At 37.5% G+C, this 25160-nt stretch overlaps 1 protein-coding gene across 3 annotated transcripts in view; it reads left to right on the top strand.

Moving 5' to 3' along the window:
• Nucleotides 1-1180: 1180 nt before the first annotated feature.
• Nucleotides 1181-25160, top strand: part of phactr4a (phosphatase and actin regulator 4a) — a 77032-nt gene continuing 53052 nt past the window's right edge. For all 3 annotated transcript variants that reach the window (XM_079590518.1, XM_079590514.1, XM_079590512.1), the window contains exon 1: nucleotides 1181-1638. The gene's annotated coding sequence lies outside the window, so the exon portion shown is untranslated. The remainder of the gene's footprint in view (nucleotides 1639-25160) is intronic.

The raw sequence follows: 25160 nt of genomic DNA, 5'->3' as shown, positions 1-25160 counted from the left end.
GATGATATCCCCGTTATGAGGATACAGGAGAGCATCTAAAATAATAATTGAGTTTAGAGTTACATTGTGTCTCTTCTCTTGTGTTCATGAAGGTCAAAATTAGCAAAAATGGACAGAATGAGCCCTTAAGCATGTTACAAGGAAAAAGTGATATTAAGTAATATATCTTTAATGTTTTTTTGTGGCTGGGTATGTTTAGGCATAACGTCACAATAAAAAATTCAAACAATATGGATCATAAATTCCATCTCTACTTACTTTGTGGAGAAGATGAGTAGGCTATCCTTTAACTGAACAGAGCTGCTCACACTTACATGTTCTGTTAGAGAAAAAGACATGATTGTTAGGAAATGATTGTTACAATTTTAAAGTTATAATTTATAGACATTTTAAGAAATAAATAATTTACCTGTTGAGAGTTGACAGCCAGAAAATCAGTAATGGAGGCTTTGACAGTTACAGATTTGAAAAACAAAAAGGCGGGAATAAAGAACCCTAAACTCTAACACAACGAACAATTTTCAAGGGTTTTTCAGGACGATGGTACTAAATAGAACTGTTTCTGCGTCTAAAAAAAGATGGTTCTTTAAAGGTTCTTTAACTTTAAAGAACCATCTTTTTTTAGAGTGTATAAAAAACTAATACAAATGGCAAAACACCACAAAATTACTAAAACTTTAACTTATCTTTAACATAAAAATAAAAACAAACATATTTACAAAACTATAACAGTATGTCAATGATGCTAAAATAACACTGCAATGGGTAAAGGCTCCAAACTCATAATTCATATTTAGAAACAAGACAGAAAGGGTGAGAGTTTTAGAGAATAAAACACAACTTTTTATTATTATTATTATTGAAATTTAAAATACATGTACATCAAATCAAAAGTAACATTTGCATTTTTGCACATACTGGTAAAGAACAAACGTTTAAGATTAATAGTGCTTGGTAGTTTCCAGTTTATTTTATGTATTTCATGATGACATGCATGGTTGCAGTCCAGTCAAACAATATAACAGTTAATTAATAAAGTATTTAAAAATATATTTAGTTAATACAATTATTAACATAAACATTATACAATAACATGTTACAACTTAAATATAAAATGTAATTATGATATGTAAAACAAATAAATGAGCAAAATATAAATTTAGAATGAGGGATTTGTTATGGCAACCTGGCAACCTTAAGATTTTGCTGGCAAGTTCGAGCTTTTCCTTGTCACGTGATCTGCCAGACTGCCAGCCATGGAAGAGAACGAACCGCCACAGGTTTTGCAGAGGAGGAATTCCAGGTGAGACACCTGGCAACCCGTGATCTCGCGTTTGATCAGAGAAACCTGACAGTCAACCAACTGCTGCGTTCGATAAACGCGAGTTGACATTGGGTTAGCCGAACGAACTCAACCCACAACAACGCCATGAGGGGGTTTTGGATTAGGACATATTAATCCAAGAACATTTCGGATTTTTCTTTGTTTCATCTCATCTCATCTCATCTCATCTCGGGAGTTTGTGGATCTGACAGAGTTTGACTGACAGCCGCAAGGTTAACCTGGGGGACCCGCGTTTAAAACTCTTCACGGCTTAAGAAGTTTTATGGAGGGATTTTATTAACACATTCACACAGGTAATGCTTTTTAATTTTTATAAATGTCGTCATTTATAATAAAAGGTGATGTTTTAATGTTTTGACTTGGTGTGAAACATTAGCCGCTAACTGCTATTAGCTCAACAACCTGTTGCTGTTTCAAAACACCATCAGCTGAGCAAACCAGGAAATGATTGATTAACAATAATAAACAATTTTAAAAAGAATGTTAACACCCGAAGAAAATCGTTTAAACACAAACGTCTAGGGAATAATTTTATAAATAATGTTGTCAGGTAATTTAGTTAATGATTAAGTCGTGACTTAATGTTTGGGTCAGGTTAGCATTCCGTTCTGTGATTCACCTTTTCACCATGTGTTCATCAACAGTGATTTAACTTATATGTAGAGTGACTTTCCGTGTGTTTTGTGACTCGGTCAGATGAATTTGTCGTTGACATGCACGAATTCATTGCATTCCCCACATGGTTTCAGTTGGCCTGGGCAAGTTTCAGCAGGCACAGGTGATGTTCAGGTAGAAACTCACAGAAAAAGCAACCCCAGGGTTTGTTTTCTGCCAGATACACATTGAAAACACATACTGCATGAATTATATATTCTATAATAACTGGTGCTGTTCTGACATCTCTATTTATTGTAAAGTTCAGGGAAGGGACAATTGTCAAAAGTGACTAAGTCAAAATGATACAAAAGAAAAAAGAAAAGATGAACTTGACATAGGCTACTAATAATTGTATATTTTTTTGTCATACTTATTGCATTTAAAAGTCATAACTTGTATTGTGAAAACTGAATGCTGTGTAACTTTACTGGTGGCGGTGTCCATCCAACCCATTTCTGGTTTGTTAAATCGTCATTATTTCATACTAAGATATACATTTTAAATTATTATTTTAAAATGTGAAATTATGACATACTAAGTCATAACTTTTATTTTTTTTTGTGCCATAGTTATGCTATTAAAAAGTGAAAATGATGACCTTATCAAGATAAGATAAATCTAGAAAGTTAATTAATTTTTTTTGTCCGGATTTTTTTCTTTTTAATCTCATATGATTTAGTACGTCATACTTATCACTTAGGCTAGCATGCCAGAAATATCACTTAGTAGGCCTATGTCATAATTGTAACTATCTCATAATTTTGACTAGGCTAAATCAAATGTCTTAACTATGATATGAAAAGTCAAAGTTACAATTGTGTAAATTTAATCTTCTTAATCTCATAATTATGACTAACAGTATGTCATAATTATGACTTTTCATCTCATAGTTATGACAGTAGGCTATATTCCATAGTTGTGGCTATAGAGCTCATCATCATTTTGACTTTTGGTGTCAGATTCAACATTTTAATCTAATAAAGGGTAGTAGCAGACTGTCTTAATTAGGAGTTATCTTATAATTTTGACTTTGTATCTCATAATTATGAATTATGAGAGTATGTCATAATTATTAGGCTACACTTTATGTCATAATTAAGATTCGCCAAAGCAGGATTTTTTTCTTATGCTGTGTAAATGAGCTTCCATAGAATACAGAGTGGACTCGGGGTTAATCATAAATGAAAAATTTGGCTGTGTCCTGCAAATGTTGCAGTGATTTTGTTCAGTAAATGGCCTAGTTCAAGCTTGACTGTGTCTCATTTAACCTCCATTCATCTAGTCAGCGCATCAAACAATGACTGTCAGACAATGAAGGATTGTTAGTTGAGGTCAGAGCTCTTGATGCTCTTTAGGATGATGAAGTGCACTGTGAGCATCCGGAAATTGCTGTTGTGATGTAATTTTAGTTCTCTGAGCAACTTTTTGTGAAACTGGTGGGTGGACCTCTGTCCCTCTGGGGGCATGCTTAAATCAAAATGTAAGTTTTTATTTTTTTAAATTTAGCTTTTAGTATGAATAAATTAGACTTGAGGGTCGTTCACACTGCATTCATGCGCTTCACGCGTTTAACGCCTCGTGACTAAACAAAGGGCTCCAATGTGAGAGTGCACACCAACGCACAAAACGGCAGGTGTAAAAGCCATAGACAGTATAAACTGGACACAGCGACCCCATAGGTTTCAATGGAGAAAAGTGAAGTCAATTAGAAGCACTCACTTCCTGATGGCTGAGCGTACTGCGCAGACTCAAACTGAGCTTGACGACGTAGATGTGATGTGAGCAATCTGTCTGACAGCTGTAGGTCTTCTAGTAGCTGTGCCAAGAGAAATCTGAATCATTCCCTTCCGAATCTCTCAGAGACGGAGAGCGTGAGTATTAGCTGTCCATGAGCTAGCAGCAGAATCAACTTTAAGACTCTATATGGGCTTCTCCCTAGACTTTATGCCTCCACGTCCCCCCGATTGTTTGCGAGCTTCTCTGCCTTTCTACACGGTAATTTCTCGAGTGTGCGACAGAGAGTCGAGTGGTTATGAGGCAATCGTTAGCCTATTTTTACAAAAACGACTTCTACGGGGCCATAACGTAAGATACAAGGTAATGGAGCCTTTTATACATTGTCGTGTTTCTTTAGAAATAAATAATAAACGCCTCAGATGTAAAGTTATTTGCCAAAATGAATGGGAGTCAATGGAATGCTAATAGCAGGTGATGGTCTGCTACAGTGACAGCCCCCAATCTGATGGATTACCCCCTTTGGTAAAAGCGTAGGCAAAAAAAAAAAAAAGCCTCTGGTTCCTTTTGTTGGTTTGACGCACCGCGTTAAAAACTGGCCGAACAATGAGTTTGTTGCTTTTGTTCACATGCCTGGAGCTGCTGAAGTTACAGTACTTGGTGGCGCTCAAGCACAAAACCGTCTTGCCGAGCACACATTGATAGAAGAAGACGTAGAAGAAGATGCAACAAGGCAAGATTAATGTAGAGCTGCTGGTCTCTGGTGTCTGAACACGAGTAACTTAGGCTATATCCATGTTCTGTTTGCCAGTTAGCAAAAAGTGTGTGAATGGTTTTGGCTAGCACGTAAACTATGGCTCTCTTCTTCTTCTGTGTGGCAAGCGAGTGTCAGAAGTACGGCTGTCACTTTTGTGAAGAAATCCTGTTCGATTTTTGAGACATAAATGTTCCATGACTCATTAGACATGGAATAATGACGTTTCCATTTTCGCGAAATATAGGCCAATCCACGGACAACTAACATGCATTAGGACGAACGTGCTTGAGACGCACAAGTCAGCAATATTTTGATGATTTATTGGCGTGAAGTTTCATGCACAATGACAAACAGGAGTACAACATTCTCGAAAAACAATAAGCAGCAATAATAAGGCTCTGCCGGGTCTAGGTCTTTATATTCATCTGGATGATGATGAAGCTGCATATGCCCCCCATAGTTGTAGTGCTGCTGTGATATGGGAACTCACAATCACACAGTTTGCATACCACTTTGTCCTTCTTCATAGTTTGATCTACAGTGCAAAACCAGAAGTGCAATGTTGTTAACATGTCACGGAGCAATATGGGCTGGAGTGGAGATGTGTGTTTGGTTGCTCAAACGCTCAAGTTTTATTCTGTTTTCCAACTGTAGGTTGGTTAAGAATGAAATGTTTAGAATTTATTCACACCTCTACTATTGAATTCAACTCAACAGCACTCGAATTTGCTTCCATGGTTCTGTCAAGTACGACTTGCAGTCTTTGAGGTAAACTAAACGCTATTAGATATTTGAAAAGGGGGAGGGGCTATTCAATATGTCCCGCCTTAGCTTCCTGTTAAATTACGTCAACACATCATACAAAGCTGCGCGTTCCAGGGCACTTCAGTGGGCCTTTAAATTCATAAATCTGGTGCACTTTGAGAGTTCAAAATGTAGAGCTCCAACTAGGGCTGCACGATATTGGAAAAAAATTAGCCTACATTGCGATATTTTTTCCCCCAACGATATATATTGCGATATTGAGAGCCATAACTCCAGGCTAAAGACAATAATTACCATTCTATGATATTAATAATTTCACTAATAAGCAAGCTTCATTACAAGTGACAAAAAGGTCACTTAATATTTTATTCCAAAATTAGAACATTTCTGTAAACACAAAAGCAGAACACATTTTTAAATAAAACAGCAGCTTTACACCAACCCCCTGATTGGTTTACAACAATATAACTTAAAATAAATATATTTTTTATAAAACAACTTAAGCATTTTGGTTAACAATCTTTTAAGTCAACTTTTCTTAGCCAAAGTGCCAAAGTAAAACAGTGTTGGTGTTGGTCATCATAATCATATGAATTATGAAATAAACAAAATGATATAAAACTTTAATATATTTTGTATTAAATCTTCTAAACCGATTAAAGAACATGTTTCTGTAAACAGAAAAGCCGAACACATTTAAACCGCAGCTTTACCGCCTCTGTCAGCGTCGCCGCTCCCACCACGCGCATCAAGAGCTGAGGGAGCACCAAAAAAATAGCCTAATGAAAAATCAATAATTCTAATGCCGATATTATTATAGATACAGACATCCCAAGTCTCCCGGAAGTTCCGGGAGTCTCCCGCATATTGATAGCGGCTCACTGATGCCCGCAAATTAGTTAAAATCTCCGGAATCTAGAGCGAGCGCGTCCGCGAGACAGAGACTGTGCTCCAAACCGCGCAGCGCGTGCACGGCAGAGAGAGCAAGAGACCGCGCGCGTGCCTCATGAAGCTGGTGCTACTGTGCTACTACTCTTCACATCGCATGTTCCCAACATTATCAAGCTGCAGACTCGGAGCCTGCTGCATCTACAGTCCCGCACCCAGAGTCCCGCATTCTCAGACCCCTCGTTTTTCGAGACAGCGCCTCCTGCCGTTCGGAAGATCGTATAACACCCTAAAATCACGTCTGTGATTGGAATGCAAGATTACGCTCTCTTTTTATTTAAAGTTATCCAAATAAATATTTGCGTTCCCTGCTTAATGCATGTACCAAAAAAAAAAAATCATTGTGTTCTCAAACTTACTAATTACCCAGTATTTATTTTTTGAGCGTGGGTGTAATTGAAAGGATATTGAAAGGATATTACTGATGTAACGGATACAAATACAGATTGAACTATCATCTGAAAAATATTGTGATATTATATTTCTACAATGTTTTAGTTTGTTTTTGTACAATGTTTCAAATTCCATTTTTTCTTTCAGTTCAACATATAATGGTCTAATTAACATGCTAACATTACAAAACCTGTTTTTTGATATTTTGAATGTGAAGCAAAACTCAAATAATTGACAAAACACCAATAATAAACAATTCTGTACTTTATTTAACGATCACTGTAATCACTGTCATCTTGCTGTAAACAGGACAAAGCAAAGAAAAAAGGAAGAAATAATTGTGTTAGTGACTTTATTTTTGTCTTCAATTGCATTCAAAAAACCTCCTCATTTATAAGTCGCTTTGGTTAAAAGCGTCTGCTAAATGAATAAATGTAAAATGTAATGTAAATGCATAAGGTAAAATAATTACTTTCTGGTAGGCAAATGTTGCTTCTTTTCTCATTCTTTCTGCAATCACCCGGTCAAATTCCTCAACTTCACTAAAATAAAAGATGAATGCCATTGTCAAAATATTGTATAATAATATTTTTTTTTTTTTGCAAATGCAAATTACAAGCATACCCAGGGTGATAAGTAGGGCCACGAAGGAACACCTCCTTTTTATATACTCACGTTTTATAAGAACTAATTTAAGTAGTCTACATAAATTATATAAAGTAAAATAATTACTCCGGCATTAATTAATTCAATAGTTTTAGGAGAAAAGTTCCGATAATTAAAAAAAGGTAAATCTGATTAAATAATTAATGATGACATTCTTTGATATTAACACATATAATGTATTTAATTGGTCTACTTTAATGTCAACTAATTTTAATCAAATTTTTTACAATGGCTTGTCTACAAAAAGTCCATGGTTAAAGGCTAACGTTAGCTATCAAAATATTTTCGGGGGAAAAAGGCGAAAAAACATACATTAACGGCTCAAATTTTGTTACAAACTATCATAACACATATTAAATAGACTGTTCATATGTTGGTGTATCGATGAGCTATAAAGTAGTTTGATTAAAAAATAAATCATTGAATAAAATTGACGATACTCACGGTTCTTCACGTGTTTATCCATGTGTTTATCCGATCTAATTTGATAGGTGGCGCTGTCTCAAAAAACGAGGGGACTGAGAATGCGGGACTCTGGGTGCGGGACTGTAGATGCGGCAGGCTCCGAGTCTGCAGCTTCATACTACTCCATGTTCCGGCGATGTGACTATCGCTCACTCGCACATCGCGATGTCGATGTTAAAATCGAATATCGTTCAGCCCAGGGGCGGAGCCAGACGATGTAAACATTCGCCGCTTAGCCCAAACGTAGGGGGTTCCGGGGGCATATTCCCCCGGGAAGATTTTTTTCCCATTTACGTCAGCTAAATGCACTATTTTTCAGGCTGTTTGAGATAATAGAATGCCTAAAAATCTATAAACTATCTGGGAAAATGATGATAGTTAGGCAAAAAAAAAAAAAAAAAAACTGGACGCGTGAAAGAAGTGAATTCACCGCGCCGGGCTAGTAAACGCCTCAATCGCCCCGCAGGACCCCCAGACGCGCGTAAACGCGTATTCACATTGGCTTAAACATTGAAATCACTCGCGCCAGACGCTCTATTCGCGTTTGGTGTGAACGCAGCATCCACTTGTCCGCGGTTCGTCCGACGCTGCTTCTGAATCTCTCTCCGGCCGGTGAGGTTGTTAGTGTTCCATATAAAAAACTTTGTCCGTATTAACTTCAGCCGATTAGCCAGTAAGCTCGCTACGACGCCGGTGTAACATACAATAGCCCGCCAGCCCCTGATGACAACGACGAAGAAGAAGATTTATATTCTTCGTTAGTTTAATTGGCAGTTGTCAAACAAGCTGAGTGATGCGCGATGTATTACCGTCCGCCACCACGCACGGTAATAGAGCTTTTGTTTCATTTTTTGCCGCTCCAGTCAGAAAGACTGAGAGGAAATGAAACTAAGTTGAATTTTTTTTTTTTTTTAACTAAAAGATTCGGGGCTTTTGACAAAACATTCGGGGCTTAAGCCCCCTTAGCCCACCCCTAGCGCCGCCCCTGGTTCAGCCCTAGCTCCAACCCATATGTACCCCCGTGTGTAAATTGAACAAAGTAAGTGCATTGTGAGTGACTTGTACCTGAACTTTAAACGAAACTCAAACCTATTTTAGTTGTGATATAGGCCTAGTGAGTGTCTCAGTCTACATTACACTACAATACTACTACGAATAATAGTAGGACCTCTCAACCTTTACGCTAAGGAGAAAATCCAACGCAACTTTGAAGGGGGCCTAGATAAACATGATTACCGGTATGTATTTCTGCTCAGCAAGTGACATTGGACATCAACCACACTGCAAAAATGATAATACTTTTTCATATAGCCTACGGTCTACTTTCTTTGTTTAACAGTTCTATCTAATAATGTATTTGAGAGGACTGTTAAACAGATCGTTAACGAATGAAGATGGAGAATGGGAGCGATGTGGGCTCTGGCATTCTTAGCGCCATAAAAATAAATGTCTGCCAAACCGTCAAAATAAGTCACAACAACAAGTGTGGCTGATGAGAGGATTCTCACTGCATGGTTTTACTCACAAAGCATTTGTGCATTCTAACCAACTAAATTGTAAGAATGTTTGTGTTTTCGTCTCCGTACAGTTAAATAAATTGGGTCATTCCGTGTCAAAGCAGCCACATTTTACAAACTTATTTTCTCTGAATAAAGGCCAAATATAAAATATTGTGTAATATATTTACTGAGTAAGCCACTATTCTGTAGAGGGGGTCAAAATTTGGAGCCAGATTACAGGGGGGTAAAAATGATTTTAGAAAGATAGCATTATCATTCTTTTATTTGTACACTGAGATTGGTTGGTCTATTAGTAAAATCTGTTGACTTAAGCAATCTTTGTTGCAATATGCCAACGGGACTGTTCAAAAATGTGGAAAAAGCACTTGTGTTTTTTGCCTGAAGTTTGCATGCCTCTACAGGGCTCCAGTCTAACATTTGAGAGCAGTAGCACCAGTGCCACTAAGTTCTACAGATGATGGCACCAGCACCTAATTTGATAGCACTGAGCTTGAATTGACCATTCGCGAAACCCCACCCTCGAACGGTTCTCGTCCAATCCTAGCTCAGCAACTGTAACTAAGGAGAAGGACCTCAGTCAAACATTGCGATTTCAGCAAGAGAGTGAAACAATGCGCCTATGGCAGTGAGGTCTGCACGGTAGGGCTGTAGCGATACACTAATCTCACGATACGATACACGATATTCAGCTCATGATACGATATATATATCACGATATTCAGCCAACGATACGATCCTATATAATTCGGTACGCTTACATCATTTTCTGATAGATTTAAAGGGGACATAGTGATTTCGGTGACATCTTGTGTTGTGAGTGTTTCATTTACTTGGAATAATTGAAATGAAAACTCAAAAAACATCAGACAGCTTGCAAAATAAATGCTGGACAAAATTAATCAAAGATGTGTTGAGAAGTTGTATGGGGGGGTTGTATGTGGAGGAAAAAAAAACTTGCATCACAATAAGTTTTTTTTATAAATTTTTATTAAGTTTACTGACAACATGTTACAGTGTTTAGCTGCATGGTTACAATTACGATTCATTTTGATAATTATTAGTTAGATACATGTTAAAAAATAAATCACTAATGCTGTAAACATAGAGAGCCCTAGGCTATTTATATAAGGTTAAAAATAACAACTTAAATAAAATGTAATGCGTTCTTTATTATAATAACAACTTTATAATATTTTAATGATAGAAGTAAAAATATATGTAGCCTAATATAGTGGACATATTTAACAAAACTCTATAGCTAATTTTTCCAGCCTATAAATGGTCATTAAATTGCTTTCCTGATGTAAATGTAACTTATGTGACATTGTTCTAGCCTACCTGTTTTGCAGTCCATTTACATTTACCATTTACCTGTTTTATTGACTTCTTACCGCGGTTGAAAAACACTGATTGATCCGAGGCATACATTTCGGTAAGTTTGGGTTTATAATAGTAAAGAAGAGTTAGAGTTGATCGGGTCACGTGCCGCTTGAACTGAGGCGCTACAGAGATCTGTCACGTCGCATTTACAAGCGCCAAAACGGTATTATTGTTTGAATTGCGTAATACAATTGACAGAATCTAAGAGCTGATAATTTATTTTATATCAAAGTAACCTACTCTGTCTTGTCTGTCGTTTGTCAGTGTCCTCTTTGCTCCGCGATTTTTTTTCTGCGTGTGAAAATGGATGTGTAGCGTGAGAGCGTGTGATGCGTGAGTTGGCAGCCCTGCGTTAGTGCCACATAGCTTACAAACCGCAACGCTTTTTATCCAAGTCATTGCTTTCCTTCTTTTTTTAAAAACCAAAGTGCTCCCACACATCTGCTTTTAAGCAGGCGGGTGCCGGATTTATATTCGCCGCCATTCTCCGAATATCCTCGCTCTGACTTGGTAAACAGGAAGAGGTAGACGTCTGCGTCTGTGTAAAGTTAAGGCCTTTTTATGCTTCTGCGTCATATCGACGGCGTACCCCCGCAGACCCTTCTGCGTCGACGCGAACTCCTCCGCCGTAGCTCGACGTGCACCTCCAAAAAATTGTAACTACGCGTCGAGGCGACGCAGACCACAAGGGCTGTGATTGGTCACACCCCCACCCCCCTAGCGTTCTGGCGGTGAAATGCACCGCGATGCAACACAACCCGACGCAGAACCATAAAACGGCCACGACGCCGTAGGAGTGACGGCGTAGCTACGGCGTGGAGTTGACGGAGAAGCATAAAAAGGCCTTTAGTATGGGTAACTTGCTCTACAGCAACACTAGCGGATGGCTGACCAAATCGCTCTTCCTGCAACGCGAACGGAGGTAAACACAGGGGATTTGAATGGGACGTATGTATCGATACTCGCGGCTAAAAAATCTATACTTTTTTGGGAAAAAAAATATCGATTTATATCGCAGAATCGATCAAATCGCCCAGCCCGTACCCGAAATAATTTAACCTTACCCGACCCGAACATTACGGTTATATTTTAAGCCCGACCCGAGGTCCGTTTCTCACCTTTTTTTTTTTTTTTTTTTTTTTTTCATATGCTGTATTTTATGATTGCTATAACTATAATAAAAAAATAGGCTACATGTACAAACACCGTTTCACTACGGCACTGCGGCCCCTCATCAGTCAGCAAACGAGGAAAAAAAGAGAAAAAGCACAGACTTACTAATTACGAAACTTTGATGTGGTTTAACAGGAACACAGTCACAAATTCTTCTGGAACTCAAACATTAAACTTCAAAACAAAGTTCACGCAGTTGCACAAATATTTACACAAATATATCCTTCTCATTAGGCTACGAGTTATGAATGAAGAGAACGGCATCGAGAGTTGGTTTCAGCGCGTCCTCTGATTGCAGTGTTGTGACTGAAATAGTGCGCGCGTGAGCACATGTGCAAAACAGTTTTGTAAAATGATATATGATCAAATAAAAATGATTGATATATAATTCGACAAAACTGTTTTGTGCATGTGCTCCCGTGCGCTATTCTGTCTATACTTTCTGTCGTGCCCTGGAGGATATGTCTGCTGCATTACTCCAAAACCAATCACTTAATGTATGGAGCTCAACCCAGCCATGGCTATGTGTCTGGTTCTCAATTGTTTGACGGGCATAGTAACAATAACTAAGGGGCGTGGCTTTTGCGAACGGTCAATTGAGATGCAGATAAATGTAACTTTTATTACAAAAACCTTTAAAAAAAAATTAAAATATTCTAATCTTTTTAATATACCATTGTTCTTTTATAGTATCATGCATAACTCACAGAGAGCTTCAGTGGTTATAAAAGGAGTGCTCTTTACTTGTTTTCTGTGTAATTCAGCTGCAATTTGAAGAAAAGTTTTTGTTTTTCATGAGACTACTCCTACTTTTTTCTACATATTAGGTAATGGAAATGGCTAATAAGACAAGTGCTCCTCTGCTGGCATCCACTGGTTATAGTGGTAATTCTAGATTGTTTTTATTTTTATAAAAGTGTCAAACATTTTTTTGTTTTCTTAAAACTTAGTTTTACAAACAATCCCAAAATAACATAACATAACATAAAAATAACATAACAATTGGATAATATTTAGAACGTTGAAGTGCTGGAAAAAGTGTGAAGCACTTGGAATCCCTTGAAAGTGATTTCATTTGACTAGGTTGTACAAACCCTGATATTAATAATGTAAAAACATTTGACTTTGTTTCTGCCACAATCCATGGTGAATGTTGGTGATTTGTGGACTTGTTTGTTCATGGCACAATGTTTCTCCTGATTTTTTACATCAGCTGTGTTTGGTCTGATAGCCTATGGTTTAGGCTATAACTTATAATTCTGTGCCGAATTTGAATGCTTCCCACTAGATCTCGCTGCGATGTTGTTAATTATGTGGCAAATTCAAACGATTTCTCACTGGATCTCCACAGCGCTGTGGCCCTAGGCTATATGGTTCAATGTTGGGTTGGCTGAGACCACAAGCAGCTCTGTCTTTGCAAGGTTGAGTTGAAGGTGGTGGTCCTTCATCCACCAATACATTTCTGTCAGGCTGTCCGATATGCAAGAAGCTATTGTCGGATCATCTGGTTAGAATGAGAGGTAGAGTTGTATGTCATCAGCGTAGCAGTGATAGGAAAAAACATGTTTGTGAATGACAGATCCTAGTGATGTAAGAGAAGTGGTCTAAGCACTGAGACCTGAGGGACCCCAGTCGCTAGGCTAGATAGGCGACTTAACCCCCTGAGGTCGGCAAACGCGCGGGCGCGTTTTGCTCGTTTTTTTTTACATAGCAGCAAAATAGACCTAAAATACTCCGTCGGTTTTGGTCATACAGACTTAAGAAATATGAAAAAATTAGCTGTTAAATGTCTACTTTTTTATGTGTCCACTTACAATCGAAATAAAACATTGTGCTTTTGTAAAATAAAGAAAGTAAACAGGGAGTGCTTTATGCCTCTCCGTCTCCGTGAACTTTTTTTCTGAAGCACTTCTCTAAACTCAAATAAAACTCAGCGAATACTATTCACTCAGACATGAGCTATATATCTCTATAATCATTTAAGTGTGTAGTTTTAAATTATCTAATTCAAATCTAAAACAAATATTCTCTGTTTATGTAATCTATATAAAAAGAGCGAGAGATCAGCTGTGCTCATTATCTTTCTGGCACCTCATTATCTGCTAATGTGACACGCCCATCGAGAGCGCGCGCGCTATTCAAACACAGATAATCTGGAGCAACACATGCAAACCAGTCAACGCCCACAACAGCTGGACAACACACTCGCTGTGAGGAATAGCTCTGCTAATAATATCGTGATTATCCTGGAAATTTTACCTCAAAGCCGAACAACGGATCCAGCTGCAGATCATCAGTAAGTGCTTTGTTCTAATCGCGATATGAACTGGTGTCTGTAATCCGCAAAAGACTGTTTAAATTTGAATCGCGTTTCTGTGTTTGAATGAATGAACGGCACATGTGCATGCGTTTGTTTACTAACGTTACAGCTCGCGCGTGTCTGTGTGTGAATGAAATATCTATTGCCTACTGAGATGAGTAAAAATCGACTGAATACGTTGAAATAAAATGTCTTTGTATAAGCAACGTTTTAAACTGCAAATGAACATTTATGCCCTAATATAGGCTATATTATAAAAGACGATATGTTACAGACGAAATATGAAAGAAGTTTGTACTGCCACATCAAAACCTAATTTCCAAGGTGCAAACAAAATCTTAAAAGGTCAATATAAGACTTCTCTTTAAATTATTTTTGTGTTTTATTAGTGACAAATTTGGGGAGAGGATAGCCTACATAATCCAAAACTTTCTGAAAATACGAATGAGAATTAACTGCACAATTACTAGAAATGTTTACCTTGGATATTATACAATTTGCAAGCATAGGCCTACACAGTTTGTGGAAAAATACACTTTTTTTTCAAGATGTTTCCAACTCTGAACCAATTCTGTAGATGTGTGTGTGTATGTATGTATGTGTGTATATATATATATATATATATATATATATATATATATATATATATATATATATATATATATATATATATATATATATATATATATATATATATGTGTGTGTGTGTGTTGTCTTTGCATTCTGTGTGGCTCAGTGACACACTCAGTGAAAGGCTCATTAGTATGCAGCATTAGCAGGCCTTCTTTGTCTCCAGGTGTGAATGAGGACATTATTCATGACCTTCTTGGATCATTCACGCCCCCCTGCATATTGCCTTTCCAAACAAAAAGTGTCTTACAAAATTTAAATCAATCTATTGTTTAATGTGAACGATTAGCCCGGATGATTTTCAGATCATTTTGAAGTAAATACTCTAGCCGACAACATCCATTAGTCAACAGTATTGTGGGAATATGTGAAGTTGGTCGTTTGTGGTCTTATATCAGAACATTTAAGTTTGAGTTTTTTGAATAACCACGCATAAATAATATTCTCTCAAAAATGCAAACATGTACATACATGTTGCTCACATATTATGATAGTCATGTTCGTGCTAAATAGAGTGTAATTACACCTTTGCCATTAATATGTTTATAAGCAACTGAAAAAAATAAAAATATCAGGTCATATCAAAACATCTCAAGGACCCCAAAAACACCTTAGACTCCAGAGGGTTAAATACCTTACTTCTCCACGACACTCTGAAGGACCTGCCTGAGAGATAAGACCTGAACCATTGGAGTGCAGTTCCTGAGATGCCCTTTGTCTTGAGGGTTGACAGGATCTGGTGGTTAACTGTGTCAAATGCAGCAGACAGATCCAGCAGGATGAGAACTGAGTATTTGGAAGCTGCTCTTGCCAGTCTCAGAGCTTCAATAACCGAGAGCAGGGCAGTCTCAGTTGAGTGGCCACTTTTAAATCCAGACTGGTTGTCGTAAATTAGGTTTTTCTGCGCAAGAAACCTTTCTTACACAGGTACTTGGTTGAACACATTGTTCAAGTGTTTTTAATTTACATGTTTTTTTTCTATCACTGCTACACTGATGATACATGACTCTACCTCTCATTCCTGCAAGATGACCAGTCCAGAAGTTGTTCTGTGTAAGAAAGCTAGAGATTTGGTTCCGTTTTCTTGTCAACCTCTTTCCTAATTTAGCCTATTCTTTTTGTGTGGAAAACTGTACACAGGACATTGTGCAAATTCACTCATTTTGTGTTCTTCCGAAGAAAGTCTGTTCTTGTACTATTCCTTTAATTTAATGCTGGAGCAGAATGTGGTATGACAGTCTCAGTCTTTTAGATCTGTGCCATGTGTTTGTATGTCTGGGGCTTGTTTTAACTAAAATCTAGCTTGTACTTTAAACTCTCACAGCTATGTAAATACTGCAGTGACAGCAGGTCACTTTGCACAACCAGTCAGTCCAGTTCCGTCTCATTTTTGTCAGGCTTTGGCACGATACAGTTCCTCTACTGTGGGGATGTGTAGAGGAACTGTATCGTTAACTGTTATGTTTTTTTATTAATTTTATAATCATATCCCTGCAGTCCACATTATGCTGTTCACATCACATGCACATTCACAGCACTGGCTGTCCTGTGATTGCTCTTGCATTTTGTACAGTGTCAGTAAAATGGCGGTCCAAGGTGTTATTTGCTCACTTTTCCATTTCTAGAGGGGGGTGCAGGAGTGTCAGTGTATGTTCTGTATAATTCAAGTGTTGATTATTTTGTTGCTTTATATTGTTTAAGATAATAATGTTCATATATTATAATGGACCTTGATTGATAATTGAATGATTTTAGTGCAAGTTTCTGTTCAGTGTTACTTTGTAAAGTATTTGAATATGGGCTGGGTTGCAGGCCTGTAACAGTCAGTTTTTCCTCAGAGGTTATTTGTCTTAACATGTCCTCTGTTAAGCATGAACTGTTCAAGCTAACTTCAGCTGTGCTGCATTTTTTTCAACGGTCTACAGTGTTCAGGAGTTGTCAGACCAGTTTGTCAGGCCTTACAAATTTGTTATTACTACTACCTTAATTTTGTGCTCCAGCTGCACTTTTTTTTCTTTTTCTTTTTTTTCTTTCACTTTGGCATCCTTTGCTGTTTTAATGAAGATCAATGCTGGAGATTGAATATCTTTTTTAGGCAATTTGTCAAAACAACAGCAGGCACGATTGATTAACCTTATTATTTTCAAATGATGGTACATGTTGGTCAAGTCACTTGTTGATGTGTGTTCTTACAGAAATATCTGAACACAGTCTTTATCTCTACTCAAACTACTGGAGATGCAAAAGGGTATTATTGAGCGATTTTAGGATGGGGTTAAGATAAACGTGCAACCAATTTAAAAGAGTACAAATTTTTCCATCATAACTTCTAGAGAGAAATAGTAGGGCTGGGTTAAAAATATTAATAATTTCTCAATTTTAAGCGAATCTCATTTTGATGAACCAATATTAAGGTTGTATCAATAATACAAATTAGGCTATTTAGCAAGTTAGTGATGACTGTTTATAAAGTTATAACTATGGATATTTTTCTTAAAAAGACGCATTGCTTCGCTTCCGAAGGCCTTTATTAACCGCCTGGAGCCATATTGATTACTTTTATGAACGATATTCATATATGTTGTTACCTTGTCTTTCTCATAGAGCAAAACAATTACGGTAATCAGAAAAACAGATGTGAATAAGATTACAGCTGCCGCGATTACCTAATCATGAAAAGTGCATATTACAGTTTTATTTATATTTTCCCCTTTGCATTAAAGGTACTTGCAACGTTGAGCATTGTAGCCAATTACAGACATGTCTGTTGAACGCATCGGCCAATCAGAGCCGTTTAAATGAGTCGCTGTGCTGAAGATGTGTTTTGTGCGAGCTCACCGAGTTCTACACTTTTCGCAAACCTGTCATTATTATTGGCAATAAACTTAAGGTGCAAATAAGGGTTTCACAGCAATATATTTTATATTCTTGATACTGCTCTGATGCACTCCATTACCGCTCTGTTGTTATGATGACTAAAAGTTCAACGGTCTAGCACAAGTCACCTACAGGAGCCCAGATGACCAATAATTGCCTTGCTAATGAGCTTGCGATTCATAACTTCACCAGGCGTGAAAAAGCCTCGGAATCTGAATTGAAAACAACATTTACAAAAAATAATGCCCATAACAGGTTCGAATATTAAAGGCTGCCTAATATTTGTTCGAATATCATTCTTTTTTTAAATATTCGAATCATATTCGAATAACGAAGTTCGGGGTCAAAGCCCTAAAGTGAATAAACAAAAATGTAAAGATGTTATGGACTCTAAACAGTAAGTACCCCACATCATCTCCAGACTCCATCTGTAACTTGTAAACAAAATAAGACAATCAGCTATAAAACTAAACATTATAATACAGCATCTCTTATTTATGAAAGTGCAAATTACATATAATAACAAAACAAAAATGTATAGCCTACTTAGGCGAGACCTTCCCCCACAAAAGATAAAAAAAGTATTCTTGCTATTAAGTGCGACAGGCATGCCTTTGCCAACTGGCAAATTTGGTAACTTCAGAATAAAGATTAAGGAGTCAATTCATTTTTTGTATTACCAGATTACAGTTAAATGTATTTATTGAATACATACAGCAAATACTTGCTGAGTGAATTCAGGCGCATTGAAGATGACGTAAATTCCGATTGCTTCAGTGATTTTTTTTTTTTGGCCCTATTTGTATGTGTATCTAAAGCAGGGAAATGTTTTGAAATGTCTCTTTGCACAGCAAAAGCACCAGTTTCAATAAAAGGATATATTAAAGTTTATAAAGCCTTCTTTTACATTTTCCCTGCTGTTCTAAAAATCGCCGTCAGCCTACCTTAAATTGCAGCTGCTTGAATCCCAGTGCAGGAGCTAACGTTAGTTGATTGCTGTGGTGACTCGTGACACTTGCGCCAGCACTGAACACGCACTTTTTCTGGTACAACTTGAATATTACTATTATTATCATAAACTTTTCATTAACTTCTTCGGTAGGCTGTACAACAAGGTAATTGTAATTGGCTGCTTTTTCTGCAGAGAGCCGATCTCGTGAGTTTTATTTATTTTTATACCGTGTATTCTTCGTGAAAATTCATGCACCAAACCGTGACGCCCGTACCGCTTCGGTTCAATGCGAATACATGTACCGCTCCACCCCTAAGCTCTACTGTTTCTTAATCTGTACGCTATTATACACACAAAAACCAAAGTATACTTTAGGTCTTGCACAGTTTACTTGCGCAGAAGTCTTACTCATGCCAAAGATAAAATGTGCTGTTCAGACACTTTATAACCATTGTCTATTTGTGCTACACAATACAGATTGTTAAGGCAATGTTGTTTTCTAAGTGATTCGATTTTCACCTGCAGCTCTTACACATGACACTAGAGAGCATCATAAAGACATGTATGACAGAGTATCATCATGTCATACCTTTGTGTTGCACAGCACCACTCGTATTTTCAGAAAATTCTGGTTTTGAAAATATATATATGAATCTGTTTGCCACTTGTCAAGGACTACACTGGAGAGAGTAAAGATAATGACTGATACTAGCATGTTTGTTTTGCTATTAGAAGGATAGGGTTTCATTAATGTTGTCTTGCATGGTTGCTTGCCACATCGTTTTGCTCTGCCGATGACTGATCCTCAAATCATCCATGCTAATAATGTTTCTGGTTTTCATAATCAGGCAAATGAACAAAAGTCACTACACACTGGAAAGTTTCAGGAGTGACAACCACATTTAAATACATGATTGAATCCCCCAAATGATTCCTTGTGTTAATGAAAACAAAACAAATGAATACTACAGACCAAAAACTCATCAAGTTCTGCAAAAACCAAACCACCATTGGCAGAGGAGTTGTTTTGTTGGAAGGCTAAGCAGAGCACTTTTTTTCAAAGCCTTTTTGGGCTAGTTTTTTGGGGCTTTGGCTCATTAAGTGAGCAAGTTTTTGGTATTATTAAAATGGGAAGGTGCTGGTTGTGATATTTTTCTCTTGTTTTAAATAAAAAAAACATTTGAATTTGTTTTGGTTAATTATGGGGTTGTTCTTGTTTAGGCCTACTGTTTTCCCCGCTATCTGACAACGTGAATGTGTCAAGCCTCAGACTGTACCCCTTTACCTTGTAACCCTGTGAATTAATGCTGAAGAGAGACACATCTCTGATGCCTCTTTAAATTAATCATTAGGGGTGAGAATCTTTTGAAGTTCGATATGCATAGATTTGATTTTAGATTTGATTGTAATCCTTGAATTGTATTTTTATTTATTTTACCTCAAATTAATCTTAAAGAAAATTTTATGAAAATTAAACTAATAATAATTTAATTTAAAGATTAGTTCAACCTAAAATAAAGGAAAGAGCAGCGGTGTGGAGAAATTGATTGATTGATTGATTGACTGATTAAATAGGGTAAGTGTACCCATTAAACCCATGTACCCTTTACGCCCACTTTCAACTCTGAAAAAAAGAGAAAATAATATTTGATGCTGCTCATTATTTTAACCCATCCAGTGATTTGTTACTTCCAGTGATTTGTTAGTGATTTTTTTATTGCATACCAATCACATTTGGCAATGTTAAGTTGCCCCACCCATGCTGTCTCAGGGGACCTCACACAAAGTCAACACATTTCTGCAATTTTCAGCCATTTCTTCTACATTGGTATTATGTAAATGAGAGATAAATGTATTGTTTTCTGTGTATTGAACAAATAGTACTTTATCATTTTACATAATTTTCCTTAATGGAAAGATGAGTTTTATTAGCTTGCGTTCAAAGCTAGAGGGACCCTACATTTCCCACAGTCCTGAGCCCCTGGGACTGTCCGGCTCCGAGATACCGCCACTTCCTGTCCAGCTTTGACCGGGGAAAACTTGGGACCCAAGCCGAGTTGGGGCTCTGGACTCCGGGCATGGAGGGGTCACCCAGTGGGCCCCCTATGCTGGGAGTATGCCCTAACTCTGCTTTCTTCCCGAGATATGGTCACTTCCTGTGGAACTTTGATCGGGCATAACTCTGGAACCAAGCCGACTTAAGGCTCCATACTCCAGGCATGGGGGGTCAACTAGGGGACCCCCTAACCCCCTAGTCTGGAACCCAAACTTGGCCTCCTTCCTGAGATACACCCGGTCAAACTTCCACCTTTGACCGGCCATAATGCCAGAGTCAAGCTGACCTAAGGCTACATACTCCCGGTGTGGTGGGCCCACTAGGAGCCCCCCCCCAAATCCCTAGAGTATGGAGCTCCAACTCGGCTTGGCTCCCGAGATACACCCGATCAAACTTCCAGCTTTGACCGGCCATAACGCCATAATCAAGCCGACCTAAGGCCGCATACTCCTGCTGTGGGGGGCCCTCTAGGAGATCCCTCGAAACCCCAGAGTATGGAACCCCAACTCGGCTTGGCTCCCGAGATACACCCTGTCAAACTTCCAGCTTTGACCGGCCATAACGCCATAGTCAAGCCGACCTAAGGCCGCATACTCCTGGTGTGGGGGGCCCTCTAGGAGATCCCCTGAAACCCCAGAGTATGGAACCCCAACTCGGCTTGGCTCCCGAGATACACCCTATCAAACTTCCAATTTGACTCCAGCTACAACTCCAGTCAAGCCGATACTTCCCTGTCACTGAATAAATTTATGTTTTACTTCTTTAAAATCAATACATTTTTATATTTTGTGAATCAATGATGATGTGGGCTTATTTGGAACACATGCGGGCCCTTGACAGACATATGACTTTATTCCTAAAATATCTTAATTTTATATCCTAAAATGTACATCAACTAAATAATACATTTTCAAATGAGGGATAAATATTGCATTTTAACAAATAATTTTTCTTAAACCATGCAAAAAAAAAACTACACTTAGATTTTGGTGGGCTTAATAGGTACACTTACCCTACAACTCGAATTATTGGCCAGGTTTTCCTTCTTTTTTGTCTTTAGGTGACCACATGCCTGATTTTACTTATACATTTTTTTTTTTTTGCATATTGTTTTTATTGTATTTAAATGTTCAGAGTTTATTGTATTTAAATGTACAGTTTTAAATGTTTTTTGTATTAAAAAGAATTTTTTTTAACCTGTTATAGTATAACACTTTTTCTTTGCAACTTATTTCTATATTGTGATAGTACCATATGATAAAAGCGTAATCAATTATCATAACATTACGTAAAATTTGATTCTGCCACATGCCTAGTGAACGTCAGTTTCAGAGACACTGTATATCAAAGTGATTATCAGATTAGTGGCCGATCGTTTGGAGTTTTATACGTGAAAATTGCATCCTTGATATCGCCTCAGATTCAGGATCTGTTAATTCACTTTTACAAGCGGGTATTGTTCGTTAGCACGGAAAGCACGTGCGTGTCCACGTGGAACGCGTTTTGCTGTGTAAAAAGTACCGGTACACAAGACCCAGCAGGACCACAAGAAAAGCTTGACGTTAGTGTGCCAGTAAAGTATACATTAAGGTAATTCTAACTGTATAACTATTCTATTGGATATTAACTGTTGTTGTCAAGTGAGCTTCATTCATAATGCTGCTTCTGCCCCATTGCAAGCCGGTACTCTCTCTAAACTGTCCGGGTGCTGCACTGCACTCACAGTTGACCTCCGATAACTAGGTAGAAGATAGAATCGCGATTCATGTGAATCAACCCCCCCCCCCCCCCCCCTCCCCCAGAACTTTATTAATTATTAACAACTAGTTGTGATTGACTTTCCTGTAAACACCTACCTAGCTTGATCACATGTAACCCAGTATCCAAGATGCCCTAGTGACAGTGTGACACTTCAATCAGCTTGTGCAGTTGAAGGATCTAGATTAGATCTGTTATCCTTCATCCTGTTCTGGGTGGAAGGGGATATTTCACATCTGCTGTCCCAGAGTTCATAGTGCACATTAGTCCTGGTGCTTAAAGCTGCGCCAGCACTACAGGGAAGGGAACTGAGACAGAGATTCTGTTTAAAGAGGCTTATTAGTGGAAGCCTAACAGCACTTTAGAAACAAATGGTATGCGTAGTATATTCTGTGTTGTTGATACGGAACTGCAACATTTCAGCATTGCTATTACAGGGGAAATTAAAAATGAGATTTGTTTATCTTTCTGTGGAATAGCAAAAAACAAAAATAACCTGACAATTGGTAATATGAAAAACATGATCAACTGTAATCAGCTACATAGGATTAGGGTGTTGTTTAGGGTTAGTTGCTTGTAATTATGCTTAATTTATTTAAAACTACAGTAAGCACATGATGTGTAACAGGGAGTGCTAATAATTTATCATTTAATTTAATAACTTTTTAATGATATCATTATGTTTCTACTTTGATTCAATTTGAAATACAATTATTTATATGGTTTATAATTTGTTTTCATAATGGATTTATTCAATTAAGACATATAGGACATAGACATAACAGATTAACTAAAAATGCAATATGTAATATTTAGCTAAATGTTCTTCACATAATTTTTTCTAGTTTAAGATGTTCATTCATGTTTATTTTAGGGGTGCACCAATATGACAATACTGGTCATTGTGGCCTATACTGATAGCTGATAATTATTTATATTTGAATGCCAATAACTTCTTCCACTTCTACTGCCTGTTTAGCCCCGCTCACCGATTTGCGCATTACATGCAATAGCTAAATAACATAGGTATACGAGGTGATCATTGCTAAACCGTATCGAGCTACCAAGCAATAAACATGCCGTTTACAAAATATTGTGCTGTGGCTGGTTGTAGACGAAGACAGTCGCTGCATAAGCTTCCTTCGGATTCCAATATTATGAATGTGTGGTTAAACTTTATTTTTAATGAAGTTCCAGCTGACGTGGGTAAAATATTGTGCGTTTGTTCGCTTCATTTCACTGCGGATTGTTTTGTAAACAAGACACAGCACACCGGCCGAGACTGGATTTGCAGACCGATTAAGATAAAAAAAAACGATGCTGTGCCTTCTATATTGGATCCGAAAGGAATGGTGCAACACACTTGATGTAATGAGTAAAAGTGTTTTTTTTTTTTTTATCTGCTAGTATTGCATTGTTACAGATTGTTTGATATCTAATGATTATGTGTAAGTGTGTAGTCACAGAAGGGTCCAACTAAGAAGGATGTAGCTTGTCGAAAAGACACTGAATTTAACATCACAGGGCACACAGCTGGCTTTTGGAACCTTGGATTGGAACCCAATCATAGCACTGGGCGTTTACTTCCAAGTCTTCAATGCAGCACGCCCATAAAAACCGTTTCAGGAGCTAGGCTCAAAACCAGGGTAGAAAATAGCATATTACTTATTCATTTTGATGTTTTTTAATGTAAAAACCAAGCGAATATCATAAGTTGACCTCAGACAACAATATAATATTTTTTTTAAAGCCAGTTCATGACCCCTTTAAAACAATATTGTTGATGAAAAAATAAAAGTGTTAGTTTTTAATAATGCATATGTTTTTGTATAAGCAACATCTAAAATAAATATTACATTTTCAAATAACAGCATTGCTGCGTGCACTGAAGCTGAAGAGCGGAATGAACACTGGTGAACTGAAGCGCTTTGTTAGCGGGTTAATTAATTCAACAAAATGCTTCCTATGAGATAAATCAGTCTAATGATGTAGTCTCTCATTCACTGCTACAGAAGTTTTCCCAGCTATGATGACTTTTGCTTCTGAGAAAACCGGAATGGGACAATTGTCAATAGTGTTCTTGTTATATTGTAATGTAAGATGACAGTCCCAATCACAGTTCTAATGCTGTGCTTTGCTGTTTGAGCTGCATGCACCAAAGCTAAAGACACAATCGCTTTATATGATAAAACAGATTAAATTTAGGTTTTTATTAACATAAACATTCACTCAAGGTTGTTTCATTGCTCAGCGGGGCACCAACAGTGTTCCACTTCCTGCTCCCCTGCGCCATTTGAGACAAACATGTTTTTATGGCCAGATTTGAACTCATCTTTCCGGCCTGAAACCCCCTTGCATCTAGTGAAAGATCACCACAATTACAGTATGATTTGATAATTCAAATGATAATTAATTTACTGTGTTGTGTAAATAATATACTTTTAGGAGTGTTTGGGATTGATCATTTTAAAGAACCATTAAGCCATAAGGAATTGGCTACTCTTTAAAATTCCGCCATAACTCATCTGGAATAATGTTTATTGTTTTCGTGCTTTGAGGAGTATGCGTGTCATGTCATTTTTATGTGTGCCTTATTACAGATTGTTTCAAAGCAGCTTCGCAGCAATACACAGCAAAAGAACAGTGTTAGTGTTGTAAAGTTGATCAATTATGTAAAAAATTCAATGATGCATAAGCTCAGATAAGATACTGCTCTACATGAAGATTTGTTTGTGGGATTCTGTTCTGTTTTCAAAATGTTGCC

Source organism: Phoxinus phoxinus (genome assembly GCF_949152265.1).
Source record: "Phoxinus phoxinus genome assembly, chromosome: 19".
Taxonomy (NCBI): Eukaryota; Metazoa; Chordata; class Actinopteri; order Cypriniformes; family Leuciscidae; genus Phoxinus; species Phoxinus phoxinus.
This window is presented reverse-complemented; position numbering and strand designations above follow the sequence as displayed.